The sequence below is a fragment of the Lineus longissimus genome, chromosome 12 (genome assembly GCF_910592395.1).
Source record: "Lineus longissimus chromosome 12, tnLinLong1.2, whole genome shotgun sequence".
Classification (NCBI taxonomy): domain Eukaryota; kingdom Metazoa; phylum Nemertea; class Pilidiophora; order Heteronemertea; family Lineidae; genus Lineus; species Lineus longissimus.
The window spans coordinates 4,772,625-4,784,909 of record NC_088319.1 but is presented as its reverse complement, the minus strand read 5'-3'; positions in this window follow the sequence as shown (position 1 = coordinate 4,784,909).

Genomic DNA, 12,285 nt, shown 5'->3' with positions numbered 1-12,285 from the left:
AGTTCATGCTCACGTTCGTGTTTCAACAATCGCTGGTCGAGTGCAGTCACCGAGTCGGAGCTTACGACCACGTTTCAACGATCTCATGTTGATTATCGTCACCGAGTCGGAGTTCATGCAAATCTTTTGATCGTTGTGTTTGTATTTTTTATGCCTATTTTAGACTACTTCTCAATGTTGGCTAGATGCATGATTTGCTGTAATGTTATCATTAATCCTGTGGTTGCCAGTAAGTTGAAGTGTGATTTAGATTCGATCGAAACCTTCCGACGTCCGCGTTCATTCATGTATATATGGTCAGGTCAGCTAGTGTCTGTTATCTCATGCAATTACACCATTCCCGATTGAGGGTCCCATGGAATCGCAACGTTTAGCTCCACTCTGCTCATTGTACTTTTAAAAATTGTATGGCTTGCAATTCTGTCAGGTCCGGCCAATGGCTTGCCACTGGCAAACCTGTATACCAGTGCAACCTGCTCAGGGTCGGACAATTGGCGACTAAACCGGTACCCCAACCAGAGTCTTTGATTTTGGTGTAGAGGGTGGCCAGACACCCTGATGGAACTAAAACCAATCTCCATCTTAAGAGCTGATGAGCTCATTGTTGAGCCATTGGCCATCTATCAACTCCTTGAGAGGAGATGGGCTCCACAAGGAGTTAACCAGTCCGTGAATTAACATGGCAAGGAAAACAACGAAATCCTTACCGGATCGGATGCGTCCCGGGTTATGAACGTTCGCGCCTACCACAAGCCAGGGTGGAGGTGATAAATATGCAACTGGCACCCAGACACCCATAATCTGTCTTCGGCGACAGAACATCGCAATCGGAAAATGGCATGTGCGAACCCTGAAGGCCAGAGACCTCTATTAGCCAGCGTGTACATTCTGTGTACATTTTAATGAATATAGGTCGGTAAAAAAGTACACCAATAGTGCTTTAATTCCCACCAAATTTTATATGTGTTTTGAAGAGGCTTTTTTCGAAATAATAGTAAAAATTCATAACATTCCAATACCGATTGCCTGAGAAAAATTGATTTGAGAACAGCATTGCCATCAAATCGTCACTCGCAGACTGATATGGGCCTATTAGAATACAAGTTCTAAACTGGCCAGTGAGACAATATTTCCTTAAATTAAATATCAAAAGTGTATCCCCGTTATGGCCTGGCTCTGTATATTAAGAAACCACCAAAGATTGAAGAATAAATCCACTTTCACCCATCACAGTCATGTACATGTATTTACCACAGCTTCACAGTTCAGTACGGACTAAGTGTCACTTCCGCCAGTGGATGAATACATGTCTCTGCTCTGAATGCTGCGGACAAAGTCGAACAGCTCGAGTATGAACTTCAGCGGTACAGGTGGAATATTGTTGGTCTGGCTGTGGCCAGGCTCACTGGTACAGGTGAGATGACAAAAGCTGATGGACACAGACTTAATTGTCGGTGCGAATGAACGATTATTTGCCTGGCCCAAATTCTGTACTGGTAAGCAAATGACCGCAAAGGTATTTACTGCGTAACAAAGTACTCGGGTGGACTTATATTATTTATAAAGCTGAGCTGCACGAACAAATCTCACAGTGGCTGATTAAGAAATTAAGGTGAGATGGATACGGCACAACTGTGGATGCAATATTTCAGAGTGCTACTATGTCTAAATATTCATTAGTAACGTTCATTTTTCGGAACTTGCACACGAGAATCTTTGTTTAAATCTTTATATCTACGCATGATCGAAACAGACATCGTAGCATTTCACTCTCCACCGTAATGCATTGCCGTGTTGCATCAATAAATTCATTGATATTCCGGGAGATATGATAGTCGCAATAAGTATTGTGAGGGAAATTACAAATGCAGTGAATTGTTTTTCGGATCATTTAGATCTGGCCATATTTACGTGGCTCTTCTCTTGTCATAAAGCTGTAATAGTGTGATCACCAAAATTATAGTAATGTTTACACCGACTTGGGCAGCCGGTATCATAAAGTTGACCGGGTTTAATTGACACCATAAAGGAGCATTGGTTAGGCCAGGGTCATTCAAATAAAAATTTGATAGACTCTCAGACTGGTTGAAAGACTCTTGTAAGGCCAATCCCAAGGATACTAAGTAATTTATATATGCGCAGACTACCCGGGTTGATTTAGGTGTTTGCTCTCCTATAGACTGGTTACCTACCAAGGCCAAGGAGATCAGTCTGCCCCGTGCAGTGGTACTGCGATTGAGAGCAGAACTTGCTGTTCGCGTGAAAAACTTAAACCACTTGGGCGATGTTCCGCTTCATGGCCGCCGCTCCAGCAATACAACACTTGGCTTCAGTGGGTATTTGGGAATTCAACCAGCCAGTAGATGGGAGCGAAAGTATCATCAAAAGACGCCAACCCGCATTCGATGAGCAGGTAATGATGTTAGGTACTGAATGACCGCTGGAATGAGTTAAGTGTCCTGCCGCGGGGCGGTCAAAGCGGAAAACGATCCAATGGAACCACTCCTTTATTATGAAGTTCTGTTTGGGAAATAAGCAGGGCAAATATCTGACCCTTTCAATGAAGGGACAGGGTCAAATTTGTAGTACACTTGTAGTTCAGCTTGAAAAATCACAGTAATGTTATCATTAATCCTGTGGTTCTGATCATAATTTAATCCCGAGGCTTTCTAGCCTCCTGGGATCACTTGATGAGCATGATTAATTGGTGAGATAGAAGCCACTTGAAAGTAAGTTGAAGTGTGATTTAGATTCGATCGAAGCCTTCCGACGTCCGCGTTCATTCATGTATATATGGTCAGGTCAGCTAGCGTCTGCTATCTCATTTTATTACACCATTCCCGATTGAGGGTCCCATGAAATCGCAACGTTTAGCTCCACTCTGCTCATTGTATTTTTTAAAACTGTATGGCTTACGATTGTGTCAGGTCCGGCTAATGACCTGCCACTGGCAAACCTGTAGACCAGTGCAACCTGCTCAGGGTCGGACAATCGGCTACTACACCGGTATCCCAACCAGAGTCTTTGACTTTGGTGTGGAGGGTGGCCAGACACCCAGATGGAACTAAAACCAATATCCATCTTAAGAGCTCATGAGCTCATTGCCGAGCCCTTGGCCATCTATCGACTCCTGTAGTGGAGATGGGCTCTGCAAGGAGTTACCCAGCCCGTGAATCAACATGGCAAGGAAAACAACGATATCCATACCGGACTCCAGACTCTTCTTGAGTGGTCAACATTCCTAGCGTGGGCATGGAACGGAAGGTTTGGTTCATAAGGACACGGCTCCAGCAGTTCTGAAAGCAACTAATTGGTAGCTCCTATTGCACCAACTGTGAAATTACTAAAAACTAACCAATGATTACTTGTTACAACAAAAAAGGGTAGTAAAATTACCATTAAAATGGTTAAGAATTACCATGTTGATGGTTAAAACAACTAATTTCACAGTCAGTGCAATAGCAACTACATGTACCAGAGTAGTAAAACATAACTATAATTAGTTACTTTTACTATTTAATTTTAAAAAGAGTACTGACCAGTCTCCAACCGTATGATGACTGTGAGGATCAGCGCAAAACCATTCAACCTGTCAGTTGTCCAGATCTACGCTCCAACAAGCTATGGATCCGAGGACAGGATGAATGGCTTTTACGACGATTTCATGGCTACTATGCAGTCTCTCCCAAAGCAGGACATAATTCTGGTAGTAGGGGGCTGCAACGCAAAAATCGGCACCGACGCCTAGGACCAATTGAAAGGCAACGTCGGGAGATTGTGCTCAGGATAACAAACAAGAGTGGCAGAATATATGTATTGTGGTGCTAGGAATCTAGGTAATTCTAAGCTATTTTAACAAAAGCCCTTACAGGCCTTTTTGTCTCAAATTAGCTTAGAAACCCCTAAGAACCAGACACCACAATACATATATTCTATCATTCTTCAGTGAAGCGTTGCAGTGAAATGGTAAGGGAATACTAGAGTTCAATGGGTTAATGTAATCATGACTTACTGTATTCCAACAGAAAGTACACGTCAATAGCTTTTTTCCGTGCATTTTACCTGATATATGATGTTGGCACTGTTCACTGCATGTACATAATTTTACTAGTAAATAAATAGAAAATGGCAACAGGATATTTATTAAATACCGAAAGGGCACATAAGATTCCACTTGGTTTGAAAGCTGAGAGGCAGCATCATATCATTACTCATAACCCATCATCTGCTAACCCCAAAGAAACACTGTATGTTAGAATACCGGCATTGCGAGAGAATACATTCTTTGTACCTAAATCTCTTTATCTGTCTGCTGATGTAACCATTTCTGGTGATTCTAAAAATAGTGTTGTAAATAATCTTGGTAGAAACCTGATTTCAAAGATGGTGGTTAAGTGGGGAACAGAGCAGATATTTGACCTTGACGAATACAGTCATTATTCTACATTTAAAGATCTGTGGTTTACAGAAGAAGAAAGAAATGATAGAGTTTTTCAGGGTATTCAGTCAAAAAATCTTAGAGAATTAAGATCAGGAGTCGCTGAAGCTGATGTCACTGGAGAAACAGCTAATGAAAAGACTTTAAAGAAAGTGTTTGACAAGAAGTACAAAATACCATTAGATTTTGAACTATTCCATCATCATGCTCCATTTTACAAGTTTCCAATTCAAGAAGATGTTATTATTGAAATAACTTTAGCACCAAAGGAGGAAATCATAGTCACCACAACCACAGCTAGCATGGGCTACAAACTAGAGAATATTTGTTTTGAATATGATACCGTAACCAACAAAATGATTGCTAGTCAATTGAGTAACAAGTGCAATTCTGGATTCTCAATATTTTATGATTGGGTAGACCATTTTAAGACAGTCAATGTTACTGCTAATGAAACACTAATTAATGAGAACATCAACTTTCCAAGAATGTCTATTAAAGGATTATTATTACTATTTGTGTCTGACTATGTAGATGGAGCTAGAGATTCAGAGAAGTTTGAAAACCCTAACATAAGTAAAGTGCAGATCACAATAGAGGGTGTTGCCAATCAGGTGTTCCCAGAAGGAATGAGAATGATGGATCAATGGGAGGAGATCAAGAAACATTTTATGTCTGAAGATTTGAAGAAAACTCATGACTGTAACATGACCATGGAGAAATACTATGGTGATTCTAATCACTATGGTTTATGGTTGGACCTGAGAACTTCTGAGGATAATCGCCTTCACGGATCAGGAAAGAAGCTCCAGAACACAAAAGATGGTATTCAATTATCTATTACAAAGAAATCTGGAAAGGGACCATACAAAATGCACATATTCGTGGTTTCTGACGCCCAGGTTAACATTCAGAATTCTCAGATTGCTTCACTCCAGCACTGAGGTGCTGCAAGAACAAAGTTCGCTCCAGCACTGAGGTGCTGCAAGAACAAAAGTTCGCTCCAACACTGAATACTAGATAAATGAGTTTTATTAGTGATTTTCTAAGTAATTAAATGGATACACCAGGAAAGACAGATATCATAAATACACTGTATCAAAGTTTACTGTTGGCATCAACAACAATTGGTTACTCTATGTTACTGAAAAGGTTCTTGAGAATCAATATTGGTCCCCCAAGTCAGGCCGACCTAGAGGAAATTCTTAAACTGGGAGGAACTGTAGCTATTAGTAATGGAACATTAGAGTACCTTTACGATCAAGGAATCCTACCCAGAAATATTATGAAGTAAGAATAATTTACTTATTTGATAAAAGGTAAATTTGAAAACGAAAATTTGCTTAAGTAAATGATTACTGTAATGAACATAGATTCAAGTGACTATCCAGATCAGAGTTCAAGTGATTTAACAGTCAATCTCAAGACTGAAATTCAAGATGCATGTAGCATCACTTTAACTTTTGCAGTAATACCTTGTACATTCTACAACATAAGTGCAGCCAGGGAGAATAACCGAATCAAAGTTAAGGGTTTTGATGTGGCAGAGATTACGCTACCAGATGGTCTCTATGACCTACAGAGCTTTTCAAAAGTATTTGCGGATAAGTTGAAAGAAAATAGTATGAGTAGAGGTGCTGTCAGATTTGACCTTGAAGAACCAACAGGTAAGGCCATCTTACACTTCCTAAAGAGAAAAAATGAGGCGCATTATCAGATCTATTTTCTTGGTAAAAGTAATGAATTATTTGGCATGAAATCAGAATGGCCTTACCCTTTAGACAATAAAAGTAAGGATGATGTTGTAAGCGAGAAACCCATCAATTTTAGACCAATTAACCATTTTGTTTTTCACTGTGACATAATCGAATCTAATAGTGTATTAAGTAATGGTGAAGCATCTGATGTGCTAACCACAAGACCAATAAAGGAAGCTAATTTTGGGGATTTAATAGCATACACATTTGAGAAACCAATAGCAATTCCCTGTAAACCAAGATTCAATAAGCTGAATATTCGCTTAACTGATGAAAAAGGTGAAATCATCGATCTTAATGGTCATAATGTACAGTACCAATTGGTATTAACTCGAGCTATGCTCTCAGGGACACATCATTGAAATTAAAATTCATTGGAATTAAATGGCTGGCATTGGCATGTTATTTGGATCTGCAATAATCAATGGATTAGCATTCACTGGATCCGGTTACCTTTTTAAAAAACTAGACAAGAATGGCTATGAGACTGAAGTGAAAAGACATGATTTGGCTCAGGAGCAATTACAAAAAGCTTCAACCGAATGGGAGGAGCATAGGAAAAGTACCATTGACTTCGTTAATCTTGAATTAAAGAGAGAAAGAGACGCTTCTATTGATTTTAACAATACTGATTCAGCACTTACTGTTTACAATCATTTACATCCAGAAAGAACTATTGTACTACCTCAGCGACCACAATTAAGTGATTACTACCAACCTAGTGATGAAATGAAGAAATACGAGTACCTATGGATTATCCTAGGACTTAGTGGTTTAGGGTTAATAATTTATTATTTTACTAGGGTTAGAAAGACTAAGACAACTGATCGGACACAGTCCTGATGATCGGACACAGTCCTGAGAGCATAGCTCAATCAGAAGCGGGACTAAGATTTTTGATGTGAAAGAGTAAATCCAAATGGATGTTGTAGTCTAATGATCAGTTTTGATCCTTTTTTCATCTTAAGTTCTTCTATGTAGTACTGTCTTTTCTCCTTAGGAATAACACTGTTTTCTTCTAAGGCATCTTTCATGGCTGATTCATCCTTGTTAAAGAACAGGACTAAAATTCTTATGTTCTCTCTGTAGTCCTTAACAACTGAATTGTACTTCTGAACTAGTAACCAAACAGTGAGATTGTAGTGCCTGCCGGAAAAGGCAAGATTACATAACTCGGACACCTTCTTTTTTGTGTCTCTCAAATTAGCACAGTCATCAATGAGGAATAATGTGTTAGAACCAGCAAAGGTCAGAGTAGCAAACTGAAGCACAAGGTCCAAATTACTGGCCACAGCTTCGGGATTAACTATGTAGACGTTCTTGTCTTGGTAAATCCATTTCCTTTCATATGTCTTATTGTTGAAATATGTTGGACAGAAAATGACTATGTTCTGGAACTTGTGCCAATACTCCTTTTCTAAGAGGTCAAGGGCAAAATATGTCTTACCACAATTGGTAACACCAGAAATTAACATATTGTGTGGCTCGTAAATAAATACTTCACTCATTTAAATGAATGTAAAGGATGACACACAGCAGTATCTAAGGGATTTGTACTACAACCCCGAGAGTCCCGTGGCTTACAGTTCTTTGAGTAAAATCTGGAAACAGGTCAAGGAAGATATGACTTCGTCACGAGAGCAGAGCACAACTTCGTTGTTGTTAGGGACAAAGTCCCGCTCAGGAAAACTTATTAAAAAAAAAGAAGTGAAAGAATTTCTAGAAACACTACCAACTCACCAACTACACAAACCGGCCATTAAGAAATTCACCTTCAGGAAGACAATGGTATCGTACATCGATCAACAATGGCAAGCAGATCTGGTTGACATGCAAAAATTTGAGAAACAGAATCGAGCTATGCTCTCAGGACAAAGTCCGAATAAGGGTTTCAGATTCATTTTAACAGTCATAGATCTATTTAGTCGTTTTTCTTGGGCTCTAGCAGTTAAGAGTAAGAGGGGAGAAGAAATCAGAGATGCATTTAAAGTGATATTTGAGGAAGCAAAACCAACGAAAATCCAGTTTGATGACGGTAAAGAATTTTACAACAAACACTTCAAGGAACTCTTAACAGAAAATGACATAGAATGGTTCTCCACAAAATCTGATAAGAAGGCAGCAGTAGTAGAGAGATTCAATAGAACCCTTAAAGAAAAAATGTGGCGTTATTTCACCGCTAAGGAGACTGACAAGTGGATTGACGTTCTGGATGACCTGGTCAGCGGCTACAATAACACATTTCACTCATCAATAGGTATGAAACCTGTAGACGCCAGAAAGATGGAAAACGAAGGAACAGTGTGGTACAATCTTTACGGTCTTCACCTCAAAGAGACATTTGGTGATCCAAAGTACAAAGTAGGTGACAGTGTAAGAATTTCAAAGTACAAGTCCATTTTCGGTAAAGGTTACATGCCCAACTACACTGAGGAGGTGTTCCAAATCAAACAGATCATATTTACTCACCCTATCGTCTACCAGCTTGAGGATTACCACAAAGAAGAAATTCAAGGATATTTCTATGAAGAGGAATTGAGCTATGTTCCTTATCCTGACCAGCTAGAGTACAAGATCGAGAAAATCCTAAGGTACAAGACCAGTAAAGGCAAGAAATACGGATTAGTGAAGTGGAAGGGTTACAGTGATAAGTTCAATGAATGGTTACCAGTTTCTGATATCAAATCATTGAAATGAAATAAAGTCTCTAAAGTGACTTAAGTCACAAGAACAAGTTCGAAAAACGTAATTTAAAAAAAAAATGTCCTACTAAATAAAGAAAGAAATGGATGGAGCAATATTTGATAATCAAAATGGTATGATGAATCAGAATAATATGATGAATCATGATAATATGATGAATCAAAATATTCAGAAGTTTTTGTATTATTTGCATCAAAATAATATGTTAAATCAAAATCTGATAAATCAGATTATGTTAAATCAAAATATGATAAATCAGTTTATCTTAAATCAAAATATGGAAAATCAAAATATGGAAAATCAAAACATGGAAAATCAAAATATGATAAATCAGAATAATATGATGAATCAAAATATGGAAAATCAGAATAATATGATGAATCAAAACATGGAAAATCAACCTACAATTTATTGTGTTAAGTGCTGTGAAAAGAAACCTGAAATTAATTTTGAAAAGAACAGGCGTAATAAACTACTTGAATACTGTAAAGAATGTGGTTCAAGTAAAATCAAGGGATGTAATAAATGTTATGAAAATAAATTACTAAGTGATGGTGAATTTGGTAAAGACGGAAATAGAGGTAACTGCAGATCATGTTTTAATTCATATTACAAAAATGATTACCTTGACCAAAATGGTAATAGAGACAGACACAAAATTAGAGTTGGTCTAAACCGCATTTCTAAGGGAGAGTGTAACGGTAATTCCTCATTTAATCTAGGATGTACAGACAGTTTCTTCTCACAGTGGTTAGAGTACCAGAGGAGTCTATCTCCAATAGGACAAAGTCCCGAGAACAGAGTTCGAATAGTAGAAGAAGAGTTGGATCATGTCTTACCAATCAAGGAATTCAAAGATAAACCTGAACTGTGCTTTGCTTGGTTTAACATGAGACCATTGTCTAAAACACAAAACAGACAGAAGAGTGCTAAAGTAGACTACACACTATTTAAGGATCAATTGGATAGGTCAATGGATTTCATGGTAAAAATGAGAAGTGAAAACTGGTTTGTCTTTCGAGACCAGGATGTAATACCAAATTGGAAAATAGTGATATCACAGCATTTCGGGGATTATCTTCGTGATGAAAATATGATTCTGCTTGATAGATTATCGAATTTAAATAATAACATGAGAATGAACCAGAACATTAACATATGTAGTCAGACAGAAATCATAAACGAGATGATTAAGTTGAATAATAGACTTGAAAGAAATTTACTCTTTGCAGTGAATTGATTTTATTTTACTTAATTAAATGAATAGAACTTGGGGTTACACAAAACGACCACGTAATTGGAAAGAAAGATTAGAACGATTTCATAGAGAATTAGAGGCAGAAGTAGAGTCAAAGTTGGAGCCTGGTCCCGAAAAACCTTTAAAACCTGCTGTGCCTGCTGGGACAGAAAAACCTGTTGGGACAGAAAAACCTTTAAAATTTAATGTACTTCAAAAACCTGTAGTGTCTGTAGGATCAACACTAAACACTAGAAATGACAGAACAACTGATTCTAGTTATTCCCACTAATTAAATGGATGGAGACAATAAGGTTTATCCAGATTTAAGTAATTTAAATTCTGAAAGTCATTTGAACTATGAAAGGTCTGAAAAGCATACAGAAAGTAACCCTCAGGCTTTCAGACTACAACAAATATGTGAGGTTAAGAGTTTCTTAGAAAGCGAGATTGAATTTAGAAGAAAGATATTTTCAAAGTACAAAAAAGCATTTAGCGTAATTACTGGCATTAGCCATTTCCTTAATTTTGCCAGCGTTGCAGCCGGATCTGTTGGTGTTTCCGCTCTAGCTGGTGTCATCACGGCACCGATAGGCTTAGCTTTGGGTGGCGTAACAATAGGTAGTGCCATTATTTCATCAGCCTTAGGCTGGGAGAAAAAGAATATTCTTAAGAAAATTGAAAAGCATGAGAATATCAGAATGTTGGCAATTTCAAAACTGAACACAATCAATGATTTGGTTAGTAAAGCCTTAACCGATTCTCACATATCTACAGATGAGTTTACTTTGATTCTCAAGGAGAAGGAGAAATACATTTCGATGAAAAATGCCATTAGGAAAAAACAAAGGGAGGCAAGTTCAGCTGTTGATGTAGAGTCTTTAAAGAAGACTTTTTTAGAAGAAGGAAAAAAACTAGCACAGACAGAGATGCTAGAAAAACTAAAAGTTCAGTAAATCAAACAGGACCCGGACTACGTCCTAATCCTAATGTGGTGTATCACTATCACTATTATCATGACTTCGGTTTTAGGGATGAATTTCACCAAGTAACACTACCATCAGCACCACCCTATTCATTAGTTTAATCGAACTTTGTTCTATGGACGTAGTCCTAATCGAGCTATGCTCTCAGGACAAAGTCCGAATAATGATTTTGCAACTCAAGCGAAGTTTGAATCGCTGTAATCTTTGTAGCCTTCATAATACATTCCAAATGGTAAGGTGCTTATTCCATCTTCAAGTATGAACCTCTTGTCATCAAAAGGACTGAGGCTTTTTTTGTTAACTTCTTCCAAATAGATTTGGTGTTTATCTGATCTTAAGTGTCTCATCTTGTGGTAAAATGACCTACTCTTTTCAAGACAATCAACATAGTCATCAAATGAGATATTTCTCCTTACTACATTCTTGGCAATACCCTTCAATTTCTTAGAATCGTAATCTTTTGTCAAACTCTGTTTTCGGGACGTAGTCCCAGTCGATCCTTGCTCTCCAGACATAGTCTTGGTCCTGTAAGCGTACATCTTACTTCTCAGGGCAATGAATTCAGTCATCTCTACTCCTCCTAGCTCATCCTTAAAGTAGCCTGGTACCTTCTTCTTACTGGTATCATAGAGTGGATGATCTTTTGGATAATTACTGAAGTCAAAATAGTGTTTCAACTCCTTTAAGTCTTTAGTTAAGTCATCAGTATTAATGTTAAGTACAAAGGAATCTGTATCTAGATACAGCAGTTCAATATTTTTCTCACCAAAGTACGGTTGAAGAACTTCATAATAGAATTCATACATTAATAATTTAGACAATTCAAGTACTGAAGCTCCTATGTAGATTGGTTTGTTGAATTTCATTGATGTTTTCCTCATGCTAATAGCAGCATTATGTTCGTCAAATACGCATATCGATGAAAACCTGGGATTGGCCATTACATTCCTGGCTCTCTCCCCGTCCGATACAAATTCAATTTCAACCCTGTTCCTTACATTCTCACAAGTTTTTCCATAGAACGCATTGTTCATCAGTTTAAAATAGTCTTTCTCAAAATCAGTCTTAGAATCCATACGTCTTTTAGTGTTAAAATCAATGTATGGTGCTAACCACTTTGATTGTTTAAAGCTTATCACTGAATGAACCCTCTTAAGTACCATT